The following is a 17,414-nucleotide window of genomic DNA, read 5'->3' as shown; positions in this document are numbered from 1 at the left end:
CCAGGGTTCAAAGGGAACCAGCACTTGAGCACATACCGTACCTGTGGACTCCACCCAGAGCCCGGCATGTTGGGTCCTCGGACCGGCTGCGGGAGCCGCTGGCCCTCAGGAGGAAGGGTGTGCTCTTGCCTTGACATGCAGGCCAGGAGCTCCTGAGGGTGTGACCCCAGTGAAAGGAAGCCCTGTCAACACGGAGACATCAGGGCACCTCTTCCCACATCAAAGAGACAGTCTCGTACAGTGGGAAGAGCACTGCCTGAGGAGTCCACTCTCAGATGCTCGCTGGATCCATGGTACAGGCAAGTCACTAACTCTTATCCATCAAATGAGAAAAAGAATTCAACCGCACTCATAATAAGGATGCTCAGATTAACCCAATAATGAGACATCATTTTATGTGTATCAGATTGACAAAGATTTTTTAAAAGAATAATCAGTGCTAACGAAGGTAGATAATATAGGCTGGCTAATTCACTGTGGGTAGGTGTGGTGCATTGGAATAAACAATTCCAGGGAGCACTTTGACAACTCATATCAAGTCTTTGAAATTTGCATATCTTTGACCAGAGATTGCACTCTTAGGAATTTATTCTAAAGGAAATAATTAGAAATGAAATGGGGAAATGAATGCTAAAGGGTATTCAGCAAACATTATGAGAGCAAAGTTTCTCATCCATGGAAATAACCTAAATGTCCATCAACATTTATCTAGGTGATAAACTAATGATTGAATTAATAAATTTCCACATACCTATATGTTAGAATATTATGCAGCAATGAAAAACTAGGCTTGCCATTTTGATTAACATAAAAAATACTTGCAATTTAATGCTAATAAAAGAAAAAAGGATTTTAAAAAACTTACTTGTATTTCAATCCCAATTTTGTAACCACAACAAAATCTTTAAAAATGTATCTTTTGTTGTCATTATTCTTATAAAATTGAAATTGAAATATAGGTTTTTTTTTTTTTTCACTTAACATGTTTAAACAACTGGTTTACCAACATATAACTGATTATCAGTTTGGGGACTAGGGCAATTCTAATTTCCTAGTCTTTTTTCTAAGTTTTACAAGCATTCTACAATTATTGTTTCTATAAATTTTTATAATCAGAAAACCAAAAATATACTTTTAAATACTAATAATATGTGCTTCTCAGACTCCTGTAATGACACATAAAATAACACACATGAAGGAGCCCTATAAACAATAAACCCTGTATGTATGCGAGGACCTGTTCTTTTCTGAAACTCTGCATTTCTCTTTACCAAAGCATCTCAGAGTAGGTGGAGTGAACCTCCTAAAGTCCTGGTACCCTGGCGAGGTCTGTGGTAGGCAGTAAGTGATTTCCCTGCAGGGTAACATGACAGCGGTCTATGACGGATGCCTCTTAGATATCCCCAGTCCTTCTTGTCTCTTCAGTCCCACTGTCCTGTCCTGATTCAGACCCTCATCAACTCCTGCTTACACCCCCACATCAGCCCCATTTCTAGTCTTTCTGTCTCCTGGGTCCCCATCTCTTCACCTGCCACGCTGCAGCCACGGTGATTGTTCCACGGAGAACCTCTGACCATGTCTCTCCATGCTGTTGCCACAGGGGACAGTCTGAGCATCTCGGGGTGGTGCCTGAGGCCATATGTAATCTCACTTCCATGTAATTCTCCAGGGGTGAAGCTGGCAACTCCTCCTCCTCCGCCGTGTCCAAAACTCAACCTTGGTTCCCGCAAACTATCGTGTTAGTCCCCCAAACACTCCATTCTTTTAAGATGCCTCCATCTTCCTGAAGTGCTCTTGTCTTCCTTGTTCATCCTGCAAACTCCTGTTCAGCCTTTTCAGGCATTCTCTCTGAAGCTGCCTTCTCTCCACTTTCCATCTCATGTCCAAAGATGTATACTGTGACACCTGCTGTGTATCTAATGTAGGTAATTCTCTGCATGTCTGTCTTCTCCACCGGGCTACAAGCTTCTCAAGGAGGTATCTTATTCATTGAAGCATTGCCACCTAGCATGTGCCCAACACAGTCCAGGGATTTGTTAACATGTTCTTGAGTGAATTTGGTCAGAATTGCACCCCATGGCATAAAGTAAATCATACCTACATTTCCCCTGGCTGCTCTACAATGCTGAATTCACTAAGTCCCCAGCCACCCAAGTGATCTCTCACAGTTGTCATCTGGAGGTCAGGGGAGCTTTAGGGGAGAAGCAGAGCCCCTCAATTACCAATTCTGACAATCCTCATTGTAGTTCAGGTCTCCCCATGCAAACAGACAGTGAACATGTGATTGGAGAAGAAATAGAAGTATGTTTCTATTAAAACCATGTTCCTTAGGTTGTCACTCTGAATTTATATCCCTCTGGCCCTTGCCAAGTTGGCTCTTGGCTATACTTGGTCCTGAAATGAGAGCATTCTTCTTATAGCCCCAGGAGATGCCTACAATGCCTGAAGATTGAAAACAGACCTTGCAGGATGGGTCTGGGAATATGCAGAGTCCAAAACACCACTGTCCTATACAACCTGCCCCAGATAACCTAGCTTCCCTTTGCGCTTCTGATTAGAGCCGTGTTGAGTAAAAGAGTTTACTGCATGAGTGGTGCTTCTGCTGCCCAAGAGGAAAGGCAAGGAATCTAGTTAGAGTGGAGAGAGTCCACCAGCTCTGGATACAGAAAATGCCACTCATGGCCAGTGAGTTTTGGTTTGGGGGTTTGGGGCAGAAGCAACCATGAGGTATATGTGCATCTAAGTGTTTAAACCAATTTAAAAAAACAAGCCGTTATCGGGTACCAACTGTCTACAAGCCCCCTTTCTGGGTCTGGTGAGGGGTGAAGGGTTGAGCAAAAGGGGTGAGTCATTGTCTTTAAACTGCTCATTTCTACTGGAGAGGAACGGTGTGGGTCTAAATAGCCATGACTTATAGTAGAATAGGATAGAAACTAGAATGGAATGGAATAGAACGAAGTGCTCCGTGCGTGCCGGCAGGTAATGTAGCATGATGGCGAGAGCGCGGGTTTAGCCATTTACCTTAGTGCTTCGTACTGCACCTCTCAGAGCCTCAGTTTTTTCAACTGCAAGGTGGGCTCCAACAGCCACTTCAGAAAAAAGGAGTTAAATGGAGATTAAATGAGACGGAGCACATGAACTCCTGACCTGCAGCAGCCCTAGCCCCTCTCCCTTTCACCGTCGGTCAGAGCTGAGATCCAGTGGCCCCAGGAATAACCGTGCGCAAACACTCATGGGTCCCAAGAGGGGGTGTCAGGAAGGAAGGCCAGAGGCTGCTGAGAGCAAAGCCCTTGCCCCATTCTTTCAGTTTTCAGAAGAACGCCTTCCTGTTCTGTGACCTTGCATCTGCGTGTCTTCGGACTTAGCAAATGCTCTGTCAGATAGGTTAAATTATTGCAGTTCATTTAGATTACTGCTTCTGTCAGCCTGAGAAACTGAGCTGGGCTCACTTAGACCAGGAACTGAGGACATTTCCACTGTGGTGGCTTTGCTGTTGAGGTACCCAGCTCCTTGCCAGGCCACAGAGCACATGAGAGGAGGAGAATAAACAAGAATCTGAGAAGACATGGCCTTCTCCACGCAGGGGCTACTACCCTGGCCTGTGGTCTTGAGCGATGCAGTCAGGCATGGGGGGTGCCACTTACTTGCTCTAGATGTCTGGTCATTGGAAGGCTCAGACTTCTGACAGAGCGCATGGGACAGCGAGTTCATGCCACTAAGCCTCGTTTATTTTATATACGAAGAAATGAAAACTTCTAGATCTATAAATAGGGAAGGTGACCCACATATCCATTTGTGGTTCTTCTGACCCAAAATCCAACTAAGCATAAATACTATTTTCCTCATTGTAGTCAGGCTCGGAGAGTTTAAATGCAGCACAACCATTAAAAGCACTGGACTAGTTAATAGAAGACTAGGGGGTCAGTGTTGCCCCAGCTATGCCTGGGCTGGGACTCTGAAACCACTATTTAAATCTCTTATGATTCAATGTCTTCATCTTTTATATGGACATAATAATATCTATCCCATTAGCTTGGTTTGTGGATTAGATAAGTTAGTGTGCAAAGAATCTGCCACATCATTAAATGTGAGTTTGTCTTGCAATTCCTACCCCATGAGATACTGGGTAAATCCTTTATTCAGTGTTAGAATTTCTCTTTTGCAAAAACTAACCCCACCTACCTCACCCTTTCTGTATCTTAGAGCTGATTTGAGAGGTTAAGGTGATGGTAGAATGAACGTGCTTTGTCACTGGGAAACACGAGGCAGAATTAAGTCTATCAGGGTGGGCTCTTTCCACCATGTGGGAATCGCCCAGGGGAGTGTGTTCTTTCACAGGCCCATCCTTTCCGTCACCTCTTAGGTCTGAGGGACACTTTAGAATAGACTAGACTGATCGATCAATTATGTCAAAGAACTGGAAAAAGGTTCAAGCTCCAGTTGCTGGTGCTGTGAAGCCACGTTGGCTACAGGACCACTGCCCAAACCCTCTGAATGCCATAAAGCCTCAAAAAAAAAAAAAAAAAAGGCTGACAAAGCCTGACGCCAGCAACGTGATTAACTAGACAAAACCCACACACTCTAAGCTGTGAGGTCTAAGAGAACACTTTCCAACAAGTCAACCCTCTTAGAGGATAGGGGCGTGATTCATCCTTAGGAGTCAGGCGAGCAGACTGTCCCTTGCCTGAGGAATCAGATGCGGGCCTGTCCCAGAGAGGAGAGCGACAGAGGTCATCCTTAAAGACGTTCATATCCAGAAGCAAGATGTCCATGACCTGAGGCTGGTCTCCTGAGGAAGTCTCCTCTGGATCTACAAAATAATGAGATTCTTGAGGGCAGGGGTGCATCAAATGCAGCTGGCATCCCATTTCTAGATCGGGGCCTCACGTAGATTGGGTCCTTGGGAGCCGAGTTTTCCATGCTTGTGTCAGAAAAAGTCTTCACTATTAACTCACAGCTTAGCCCTAACTTTCCTACTGAGGTCCCTTTTCCACCATCTCCCCCCATAGACGGAAGGATAGATGAATGAATGTAAACAGATGCGCTTGCAAACCTCCTCCTGAAATAGTCAAAGAGGCCCAAGTCAATTGGGACGAGGAGATGGCTGGGCTATGTGACACCATCATTTGTCTCTTTTCAGTGAGGAGGTGTTGTGGATTGACTGTGTTCCCTAAAATTTATATGTTGAAGCCCTAGTCCCAATGTGATGGCTTTTGGAGATGCGCCCTTTGGGAGGTAATTAGGGTTGGATGAGATCATGAGGGTGGGGCTCTAGTCTGATGGGACTACTGCCTTATAAGAAAACACACGAGAGAGCTTGTTCTCTCTCTCTCCTGTGAGCACGCACTGAGGAAAGGCCACGCACAATGGGAAGGTGGCCATCTACAAACCAGGGAGACAGCTCTCGTCAGAAACCATGCTGCCACCTTGGCCCCGGACTTCCAGCCTCTAGAACTGTGAGAAAATAAATATCAGTTGCTTAAGGCACCCAGTCCATGGCAGCCTGAGCTAAGACAGTAGGGGAAAATAATTCTTCTCTAGGAGTTGGCACCCTCTACCCCCTTGTCCCAGGCAGAAATCTGGGAGTCATCTTTGAATTTTCCTACTCTCTTTCTCACCTAATCAATCACAGTGTCTTCTAAAGAAAAGCCTCCATGTGCTTTCCTTTGTACCCAGGTTTCACCAGAGGACTCAGTAGACTCGCTCTGTGCCATGGGCCTGTGCACCCGTTCCCGCCCCCCAGCATTCCTCTCTAGGACTGCTGCGGCCGCCCCTGACGGCCTCCCTGCCTTTGCTCTTTCCTCTCCAACCCAGCCTCCACCTGGCCATCAGAGCCCCCTTACAGAACGTAAGCTGGCACTCCCCTGCAGAATGCCCTTCCTTGGCTCCTCTTCACCCGGTCTTGGCCCATTAGCTGGACCTACACAAGGCTCTGGACGACCTGCCCCTGCCAGTCTCACAGCCTCATCTCACCATCCCCCAGACCCCCACCCCGACTCACCCCGCAGGCCATGCGCTCTCATACTTCTGCAGCTTCACATTCTGCCATCTGGCTTCCTGCATGACACTCTCCCACTTCTCCCAACAAACTCTCCTTGTTCTCGAAAGCCCAGCTTCAGTGTTTCTGCCCCAGTGGAGCCATCTCTGCCAGCCTCCCAACCCCTCCCCCCGGGGGTCGGGGACCTCCCCTGGGCTCCCATAGCAGCCCCAGCCCATGATCATCCTGACACTTCTCACAGGATGTTTTAGTTGACTAATTTCTCACTCATCTGTCTCCCTTTTACAACCAGTGTAAGAGCTTTCTTGGGCTGCCACAATGAAGTACCGTAAACTGGGTGGTTTAAACAATAGAAACGAATTTTCTCGTAGTTCTGGAGGCTGGAAGTCTGAGATCAAGGGGGTGGCAGGGATGGTTTCTTTGGAAGCCTCCTCCTTGGCCTGTACATGGCCGTCGTCTTCTCCCTGTGTCTTCACATGTTCTTCCTTCTGTGCATATCTGTGACCTGATCTCCTCCTTCATAAAAAACCAGTCATATTGGACTAGGACCCACGCTAATGACCTCATTTTAACTTGATTATTTCTTTAAAGGCTCTGTCTCCAAACACAGTCACATTCTGAGGCGCTGGGGATTAAGACTTCAACATACAGATGGGGGGGGACACAATTCGGCCCATCATAACCACCCATCACTCCTCAAGGACAGGCCCTGGGTCTCAGTCACACTGCACCGTCAGGCTTAGCCCAGCGTGCAGGCCACAGCACGTGTCTCAGCAACTGTCTGTGGAATGAAGATGCTCCGTGAAATTCCAAGCCAGGCAGAGAAGTCTGCTGTCTCTGCTCTGTGGAGGCCAACGCTGGGGGTCCCTCCTCAAGCCTTGCTTAGAGTTTGAATCAGATAAGCCAATCAAGTGCTTAAACGTTGCGGAGACAGTGAGAGAGAACACAGGGTGATGGGAAGGCTGTTGTGCTAGACAATTAGCTTGGACTCCTAGCCAGGCCTCGTATTAGCTGATTGCCTTCCAGCAACTCACTTAACCTCTCTGAGCTTTAACCTCTTCAAATGAAATCTGAACCACTGGGAAAGAACCAGTGGTTTTCATTCCTGGCTGTCCATCAGAAACTTCTATAGGGAAGCCTGGGCACTGATATTTTTTAAAGTTCCCCAAATGATTGAATAAGCAAAGTTGAGCACCGCTCAGAGAGAGGACAGAAATGATGACCTGTATCAGTGGACAAGAGGACCACCCAATCTTCCTAATAATATTCACTCAGCAGAGTGAGTTATGAGGAGCAATCTTTGTACTGGTTTAGGCAACGATCCAAAGCATCTTGCAAGTTCCCCATCTCTGAGCATTTTAAGTATTTAGCAGATGGATAGAAAGGAAGAAGCAGAGAAGAGATGTGTGAATTCACTCACTCTGCCGGGCGCTGCCTTAGATGTGTGATCTCATGGAGTCACCACAGCAGTCCTGTAAATGTCCTCCCCATGTTACAAGTGAGGAGATGTGGACTCAGAAGGGAAATTACTTGGCTGGCATTGCATGCTGGTAAGAAGAGGAACTGAAGTTAGGGCCGGGGACTGACTGCAGAGTCCACGCTTGCAGCATTAGTGCAGAGTAATGACCAGCTAGCACCGGGCCCAGGACAGCCAGCAGGTGCTCAGCAAAGAGTTGTTGACGGAAGGATATGAAGCAACACTTACTGAGCACCCGTCTGCTGTGCTGTTTGCACACGCTCCCCTCAACTGATTTGGATGGAATTACTGATTGTACAGAGTTGGAGAGGTTAATTTACTAGTATTTTTGAATATGTGTAAGTATCTGAAAAAAAGTTAATTCTTCCTAATGACTAGTAGAAGGTCAGACAACTCCTGGATTGCGGATCCGGGATTCCAAACTGAGGTCTTCTCTAATTCCAAAGCTAATGTTTCCCCTCTCTACACCCCACTTCCTGACACTCCTGTAGGACTTTGCCAGGCATCTTCCTGGAAGGTGCTGTACCCAAGCTAACTGAAACTTCCTCGTTTCCCCTGAGGCTGGGACTCTGTTGAAAACAGCTGCAGCTGGTCTTTGTGTGCTGCCCCCACCCTTCGCTGCCTGGAATCCGGAAACCTGGTGTCCAGAGCAGGGTCTCGGGAGAGAAGAGGTGCGTGGTTGGATGGAACCTGTACCCTGGGTCGGCTGCCCTTCTGATGGATCTGTAACCATGAAGTGGGAGCTTGAGAAGGCACCCCCTGCTCAGCACAGTTTCCAAGGCCAGGCCAGACCCAGAGGGGGAAATTCCTTCTAGAAGGCAGCTGAACTGAGTGTGTTTGGGGCAGGGAGTAGCAGTGATGGTGGCTTTTGGGCTCAGGCTTTAAAACCCCTGCAATCAGGATCTTTCCCCCAGGGAAGCCAGCCAAGAAGACAGCCGTCCTCTCTGCACCCCTTCCGCCTGCTAGATGCTCACAAGGACAGCTGGGACTTCGAGCAAGGCTGCAGGCACCAGAGGGGTTTCCCCTAGGAAGCCAGAATAACCAAGGCTTGCAAAGTTAAAAATAAAAGAGCCCAGATGCGGAAGGCACAACTCAACCCTCCTGGTGAGTGATTCATAGCATGGAGGTGGGGTTGGCCCTGCCCTTTCATTTTAAACTTCCTTCAAACAGTTCCTAAGGGGATATCGCTTCTCTGAATTGAAAGCAGGAGAAAAGTATCTGAATTATATTATCCTGTTGGCCTGTGGTACTTCCTCCAACCCCCACCATAAGACAGTTCTATTATGTAAGTGGCAGCTCCCTTTGCTCACAGAAGGAGCTACTTTTATTTCTAATCATGGCACTTGTGTTCTTTGGGAAGCACTTCAGTGTTTCAGACATAGCACCCACTTTGGAGTTAATGGTTTCTCAGTTCATCTCTGACTCCATGCACCATGCTGCGGAGTATGGGGCAAGTTCCTTTACCTCTTGGGCCCCCAGCTTCTTCACCTGAAAAATGGAACCGATAATAATAGAAGCAAAAATGTATTGAGCGCTGTGATATCACAGGTCACAATGAAGGGACTTAAGTTGAGCCATGCATCCTCATTGCCACACTACCCACCACAAAGTTCTAGTGTGTCAAGGCAGCCCTTGACAGCTTTGATGGCTTACATGCATTTTTAAAAATTGAAGTATAGTCAGTTTACAATGTTGTGTCAATATCTAGGATACAGAATAATGTTTCAGTTATACATATACATACATATATTCCTTTTCATATTCTTTTTTCATTGTAAGTTACTGCAAGATATTGAATATGGTTCCCTGTGCTGTATAGTATAAACTTGTTGTTTCTCTATTTTACATATAGTAGCTGGTATTTACAAATCTTGAACTCTCAATTTATCCCTTCCTACCCCCTTTACCCCCTGGTAACCATAAGTTTGCTCTGTATGTCTGTGAGTCTTTTTCTGTTTTGTAAATAAGTTCATTTGTGTCTATTTTTTTTGATTCCACATATAAGTGATTTCATATGGTATTTTTCTTTCTCTTTCTGGCTTACTTCACTTAGAATGATGATCTCCAGGTCCATCCATGTTGCTGCAAATGGCATTACTTTATTCTTTTTTATGGCTGAGTAGTATTCCATTATATAAATATATCACAACTTCTTTATCCAGTCATCTGTTGATGTCCATGTAGATTGTTTCCATGTTTTGGCTATTGTATATAGTGCTGCTATGAACATTGGGGTGCATGTATCTTTTAAAATTAGAGTTCCTTCCAAATATATGCCCAGAAGTGGGATTGCTGGATTGTATGGTAACTCTATTTTTAGTTTTTTGAGGAATCTCCATACTGTTTTCCATAATGGTTGCACCAAATTACATTCCCACCAACAGTGTAGGAGGGTTCCCTTTTCTCCACACCCTCTCCAGCATTTATCATTTGTGGGCTTTTTAATGATGACTAGTCTGACTGTTGTGAGGTGATACCTCACTGTAGTTTTGATTTGCACTTCTCTGATAATTAGCGATATTGAGCATTTTTTTTTTCATGTGTTTATTGGCCATTTGTATATCTTCATTGGAGAATTGCTTGTTTAGGTCTTCTGACCACTTTTCAGGTTGATTTTGTTGTTGTTACTAAGTTGTATGAGCTGTCTTTATATTGTGGAGATTAAGCCCTTGTCAGTCTCATCATTTGCAAATATTTTTTCCCATACCATAGGTTATCTTTTTGTTTTGTTAATGATTCCATTTGCTGTGCAACAGCTTATAAATTTAATTAGGTCCCATTTGTTTATTTTTGCTTTTATTTATATTGCCTGGGTAGACTGCCCCAGGAGAACATTGCTAAGATTTATGTCAGAGAGTCTTTTGTCTGTGTTTTCTTCTAAGAGGTTTATAGCATCCTGTCTTATATTTAAATCTTTAAGCCATTTTGAGTTTATTTTTGTGTATGGTGTGAGGGAGTGTTCTAACTTCATTGATTTACATGCAACTGTCCAGCTTTCCCAACAGCAGTTGCTGAAGAGACTGTCTTTACTCCATTGTATGTTCTTGCCTCCTTTGTTGAAGATTAATTGACCATAAGTGTGTGGGTTTATTTCTGGGCTCTCAATTCTGTTCTGTTGATCCATATGTCTATTTTTATGCCAATACCACACTGTTTTGATTGCTGTAGCTCTATGGTATTGTCTGAAATCTGGGAGGGTTATTCCTCCAGATTTGTTCTTTTTCTTCAGTATTGCTTTGGCAATTCTGGGTCTTTTGTGATTCCATATAACTTTTAGGATTATTTGTTCTAGTTCTGTGAAAAATGTCCTGGGTAATTTGATAGGAATCACATTAAATCTGTAGATTGTTTTAGGTAGAATGGCCATTTTAATAATATTAATTCTTCCAATCCAAGAGCATGGGATATATTTCCATTTATTTAAGTCATCTTTAATTTTCTTAATCATTGTTTTGTAGTTCTCTGCATATAAGTGTTTCACCTCTTTTGTCAGGTTTATTCATAAGTATTTTATTTTATTTTTTGATGCAATTTTTAAAAAGGATTTTTTTTTTACATTCCCTTTCTGATATTTCATTGTTAGTGTAAAGGAAAGCAAGTGATTTCTGTATGTTAATCTTGTATCCAGCTACCGTGCCAAATTCTTTTATCAATTCTAGTAGTTTTTGTGTGGTGCCTTTGGGGTTTTATGTATATATATATACATAAAACCCCAAAGGGGTTTGCACTTTGTGTGTATATATATATATATATATATATATATATATATATATATATATAGTATCCATGTCATCTGCATATACTGAATTTTACCTCTTCTCTTCCAATTTGGATCCCTTTTTTTTTTATATTGTTTTTCATTTTGATTTGTTTTGGCTGTGTGTGTGTGTGGGGGGTATGTTCTTTTTCACCTAAAATGGGGCAAGTTTATCCGTCACCATTTATTATCAGAAAATCTTTAATTATTTCAAATTCTCCATTTCTGGACAAGGTTAAGGTGGGAATAGCAGTGAGGGGAATAGGTAAACCTTATAGCATCACTGAGAGAATCAAGAAAGACCATGAAATTATAAACTCTTCAAGAAGAGCCACAGCCCTCCACATCTCTTGGATTTTTTAAAGCATGCTTTTCTAGGCAGCTGCATTTATCAGCATATGTGAAATATGATAATAATAATTCTGGGTTGAAACTTTGTGTTAGGGAAGGACCAGAGGGATGTCAGGAAGCTTCACATTTCACAGTTCACTGTGGTGGGAGGAAGAAGGATTCTAAGTGTCAGACAAAGCTGGGTGTACTCAATTCAGGTACCTGGGTTTACGCTGAATCTTCTAGGGAAATTTAATCATGACCCTGGTGTCATACAGGGTGGAGTGTTCCTAGCAGTGAGCCAGTAAGTCTAGATACATGACCAATAAGCATAGCATGCTGAAATTAATGGGGTGGTAAGAAGTAATGTCTCTAAATGTCCCTAGCAGCCTAGCTCAGAGTGCAATGCATAGTGCATCTGCAAAAAAATTACTTCCACCTTCCTCCCTCATGGATGGTGGCCAAGACAATAATGGAAAGAAAAGTTATTACTTGAAATATATTGAACAACAAGCAAACCAAAGAAAATGTGATTTAAATATATTCTTTAGTGATTTAGAAAATCACTGGATAGCACCCAGACAGAAAGAAGGTACAAAATAAATGAGAAATTATTAATATCAATAAACTAAATGAAAAACTAGTGCATTAGTCAGGGTTCTGCAGAAAAACAGAACCAAAAGGATGTTTGTGTGTGTGTGTGTGTGTGTGTGTGTGTGTGTGTGTGTGTGATACACATATATATAGTGAGAAAGAGAGAGAGAGATGTATTTTAACAAATTGGCTCATGTGATAATGGAGGCTTGGAAAGTGAAAAATCTACAGGGCAGGCTGTCAGGCTGGAGACCCAGAGAAGAGTTGCAGTTCCAATACAAAGACCATCTGCTAGAGGGATTCATACTTGCTTGGAGGGGGTGGGTGCCAGTCTTTGTTCAATTAATGTCTTCAACTGATTGGATGAGGACCACCCATATTATGAAGGACAATCTACTTTACTCAGTGTCCACCTATTTAAATGTTAATCTTATCCAAAAAGCACCTTTACAGAAACATCCAGAATAATGTTTGACCAAACATCAGGACACCATGGTTCAGCTAGATTAACGCATAAAATGAACCATCACCACTATTTTATGGAACAAATCTTTTTGGTACTTTATAGTTCTCAGTGCACGTTTACAGCCATTATTTTCTTTAATCTACTTACTAGGATTTTTATGGTAGCACCCTGAGGCTGAAATGCTGAGTGCCTCTCCAAGCACACAAGACCAGTGAGCATCTGGACCAGGTCCCCTGACTCTCTCCCCTGTTCCATCCTCACAGTGTGGCCAACATAGATTCAAACCCAGCCTCTGACTCCAGAGCTAGGCCCCTTCCCTGGGGTCAGGCTCTCCTTTGAAAATAATAACCCCAAAAATAAAGACCAGTATGAGCCTATCAGCAGAAAGAGTTCATCATTGTGAGTGCTGACGAGGGAGAAGGCTAAAGAATATGTTTTATAATCTCCTTTTGTAATAGTACCTATGAGCAATGGTTTTGTTACTGTCCTTACTCTCCTTATCAGAGAAGATCTCATCTGACCCTGAAACTCTTATCCTTAAAATAGCTATTCTTTTAAAAATCAGCTTCATACACGGAGCTTTTATACATTCATTTCAGTGCATATTTGTTCAGTGCCCCTCAGTGAGGAGCATCCTATTGGCCTTATGTTACAGAAGAGAAAACTGAGGCTTCAAAGGTTAGATAACTTGACAGACTGATGAGTTAGTTAGTCGGGGAGTGTGTTTAATCCCAGAGCACTAACTTGTACTGCCAAACCCTTCATTTCTATTATCTTACTCTACCAACATAACTAACTTGCAAAGTAGGTTGTGTTATCCCTGGTTCATAGATGATGAAACCAATTCAGAAAGGTTGAGTAATTTATCTAATGTCACACAGCTTATCAACAACAACAGAAAATGAACTGACATTTCAGTTTGTCTATTTCCAGAGTGCATGTTCTTTCCACCAAACCATGTGGTCACAGTGTCCAAATTTAGGGAGTTCTTAATTTACTAAGAGTGTTGAGACAAACAGCCATGGTAAGTGTCTTTAGAAAAACGAGATGTGGAGGAAGAAAGGTCACCTCTGGTTGAGGAGCAAGGAGAGGCCTCCAGAGGAAGGAAGTATTGAGAAGGGTTGAGATGGATTGACAGCCGTGACCCACAGTGGCTCCACACCTCAGGGTGAGCATCGCCCAAGTCCCCTTTATCCTGATTGCTGTGTGGTGGTCCTAGGTTTAGTTTTTCTTGATTCAGCTCTTTCCTCTGGGAGAAATCTTTGGCAGAAGGATATACAAATAGAAAAAACTAGGAGGGATGAATATGGAATAGGAATTGTTTTCCAAGAATATTAAAATAGTGGTTTTCATACCGTAAAAAAAGCAAACATTTTTTTTGATTAGTACTTACATTGATAAGATAATAATGACTTTTGAGCTACGATGGCATCTTTCATCCAGACACACACTGCTACACAGAGTCAGCCTCATCGTCAGTAATGAGATGGCCTCCTGCATCCTAATTACTACCCTCAAATGGGGAAAGGGCTTCCAGGGCAGCCAACATGGGTTTCCACAAATAAGTCACTAAGTCTCGTAGAAAAGATGAGGGAAGGACTCCCAGGATCCTCTCCCCTCTGAGCCTCTTTTCCTGTTCCCCAGAAATAGCAAATCTTTGTTAAGTGCCTGCTCTGGACCAAGAATTTTGCTGGGGCTGGTGGCTCAATGGAAATGAGGTGGAGGTACTATTACACTAGAAATAACCTCCAAATTTGTGCTCACAGTGAGGTCCTTCTGCCCATTGCACAATGTCAATGTTACATAACTCGCATTTGAGCAACCTAGAATCTTGCTTCCAATCAAAAGTTTCACAACTGCATAGTTGATTTCCAGCCTCCCTAATTGCACTTGGTCTAATTGTCAGAGACTGGAGAAGAAACCAGGTCAACTCCAAGAATTTGAAAACAATAATCACTTCTTGGGAACTCACTAAATGGGCCAAGTCCGGGGATTTGAAGCCAGCTCTGTTGGTAAAGCAAAGAGAGAGTGGGAATCAGAAATGTCTTCACAGAGGGATGCTTGAGCTGGGTTTTAAAGGATGAACAGGGAATGTACAGGCAAACAGAGGAGGAATTGCTCCCCTAAGCAGAGTGAAAACATGTGCAAAGGTACTGAGTAGTGAAACTGTATGATAAATTCATGAAACTATGGTAGTTGGCATAACTAAGCCCTAGCAAATCCCCCTATGCTGTTCTAGCACAGGGGAATTCCTGCAGGCCTAGCTGTAAAACTCTGGAAGTCTTCAAGAGTCTATTTGCATGAACATTACAGGGCCTCTTAGAAGACGTGGTGAAGCCGATCCCTCAGACTGACTCTGGCCTCCTGGACTGTCAGGATCGGAATGCTACTTTGTGGAGATCGTGAAGGTTCCCCAGGTGCTGCAGGGGTTCCTCAGGTGAGCCTGGGACTCACTTTGAGTGGTAAGGGCCAAAAGAAACTGGCCTCAGATGAGAACACTGGTTGATCGCTGGGGACAGGTGTTTCAGAGGTTGATGTCAGCTGTGGTGCTTAAATGCTCTTCACTCAGCCCCTGATGTGGAGCGGGAGCAAGTCAGCTAAGGAAGAGACCAAGTAGGAGCCGCAAGTGGCTCTTGAGAACTTGGGAGAGGCTGTCCCCAGGCCTTCTCTTTGTGCTGCTATTATTTGGAAAGAACTCACAATCCTTGGATCTGCTCCTAATAAGATCGGAGGCTTATTTTCCAGTGACTGGATGTCATCCTGGAGCGTATGAAATCTGTTAACGTTGGGGCTGCAACACCTCAGCCCCAAAGGCACCACACAGGGGCTGTTGTCAGAGCTGGCGTTTCATCATGAACAACAATGAGCGTAATCAATAGTGACTGACGTGTGGATGTCACTTTGCCCTGGAACCAGCCCTTTTCACCTACGATATTTCCTTTATCACCTATGACATCAGCCTTAGGTAAGTATCGCTAACGGTAGCCCCAGCTCACAAATGACGAAATTTAGCCTCAAAGAGATTATAGATATTGCACAGTGTCGGACAGGTAGTGAGGGCCCAGGCAAAGATTTGGGGGCCACCTCTTTATGACTCTAAAGCCCATTGGATTTTCAGTGTATTTACTATTAAAATCTTTTGAGGCTCCGTAAATGAATACCTTTTGGTCCTAGGCTTGATGCTGCTAAATGTCCTTTAGTTCAACTGTCCTTTAACTCAAGTTCCACTGCTCATCTTGAGGTGGGAGAGAAGCACAGTCACGTTGTGTACTCAGCGACCAGGCACCGAGTCACAAGCAGGCTCAGAACCCTGAATCCCTGGATACTCACGGCAGCCTTCCTGAAGAGCGCCTGTCTCCGAGTGGGGCAATTGTGTTTTTCTCGCTCACCACCATATCCCAGCACAGTACCTGACACTTGGAAGACATTCGGTGTGTATTAACTAAATGGAGATGAGCATCTTTATCCCCATTTCTCACAGAAGGAACCTGAGACTCAGAGGAGCCAGGCAACATGCTTGGGATTACAGAGCCTGGGAGAGACGGAGCAGGTGCTCAGACACAGGCTGCCCGTGGCCCCTGATCCCACTCTTTGCCTTTTGCCAGGAGCCAAAGCTGCAGCCTTTCCCGCTACCAACTTTTTCTTTCTCTGAACTAAAGAAAGCTGATGAAACGGCTCTTGCCTTGCTCAGCTTGGAAGTCAAAGGCGTGTGCATGCTTGCGTGTGTGTGCGTCCGCTTGTTCATGCCTGCGTGTTCGGGGTGGGGTGGGAGGATTTACACAGGCTATAGCTGTCTTTTCTAAACTTCATTTGCTCATAGTCAGGAGACTTTACATTTTTGAGAATTTATTGCTAAGAACATTTCTAGGAGCCTGGTCATTTTGCCCCACTTTCAGATAATTCTACTCAGCTTTTCAGGCTCTCTGGGATCCTTACCTTAAAATTAACTAAGACTAGGGTCGCCCCTTGTATTCCCGAGAAATGGCCTTTTCCTACAAACTAGACATTGCTTGAATACGCAACGAAGTTAATATCTTAGTGTATGTAAGACCCAGCTCACTGGGACTGTCACATGAAAAACATGGATCTTATCATGGTGACGGGTCTTTCATGCTGGGGGTAAGAGTTGGGGTGTGCCTTCTCCATCCCAGAGGCCGCAGACATCTATGATTAACTATACAGAGTGCCAGCCGGATGATGAAAACTGTACTTAGCATTGATTCCTCTGCTACAGCGGGAGTCTGGGGGGTGCAGCTCCTGAGGATTTTTTTTTTAATGGAAGCTTTTGTTAACATCAGATATCTAATTAACTTAGGTTTTAAAACTCCTGAGGTGCTGTGTCCTCAAGAAAGATGGTTATCAAAATAGTTTCATCTAACATAATTACTCTGAACCTAAAAAGGAAGAAAGAATTTAAATGTTTCTGTTTTAAAGAAAAGCCAATGTATCAAATAACATGGATGCATTCTGTTGTGGGATCCCTGTCTGTGCGGTTGAGGCTAGATCAACTCACTCACCAGCGGAATGATCGTATCCAGCGTTTATCTCGGGAAATGCCTTCTAGAATAAGGAAAACACAGCATCTGGGCTGCCCACAAGGCTGACTGGGCTCCCCCCGGGGATGAACGCCCCAGCTGCTGGGTAGTTATAATCACACTGGCTCTCCCCAGCCTCCGCCGGCTCATCCATCACACGGTAATAACAGAGTCGCTGGCTGCTCATCTCCAGAATGGTGTTTAGAATATCCAGTGCTTCAACTACCACCTCTGTGCACGCTCCCCAGTGTGTGTCT

General features: G+C 44.2%; 1 long non-coding RNA gene across 1 annotated transcript in view; it reads left to right on the top strand.

Annotated features, from left to right (window-relative positions):
- The window catches only part of LOC141577372 (uncharacterized), a 337,252-nt gene that overhangs the window by 304,096 nt on the left and 15,742 nt on the right, over nucleotides 1-17,414 (top strand). The window lies entirely within an intron of this gene.

Source organism: Camelus bactrianus, chromosome 4 (assembly GCF_048773025.1).
Source record: "Camelus bactrianus isolate YW-2024 breed Bactrian camel chromosome 4, ASM4877302v1, whole genome shotgun sequence".
NCBI lineage: Eukaryota > Metazoa > Chordata > Mammalia > Artiodactyla > Camelidae > Camelus > Camelus bactrianus.
This window is presented reverse-complemented; position numbering and strand designations above follow the sequence as displayed.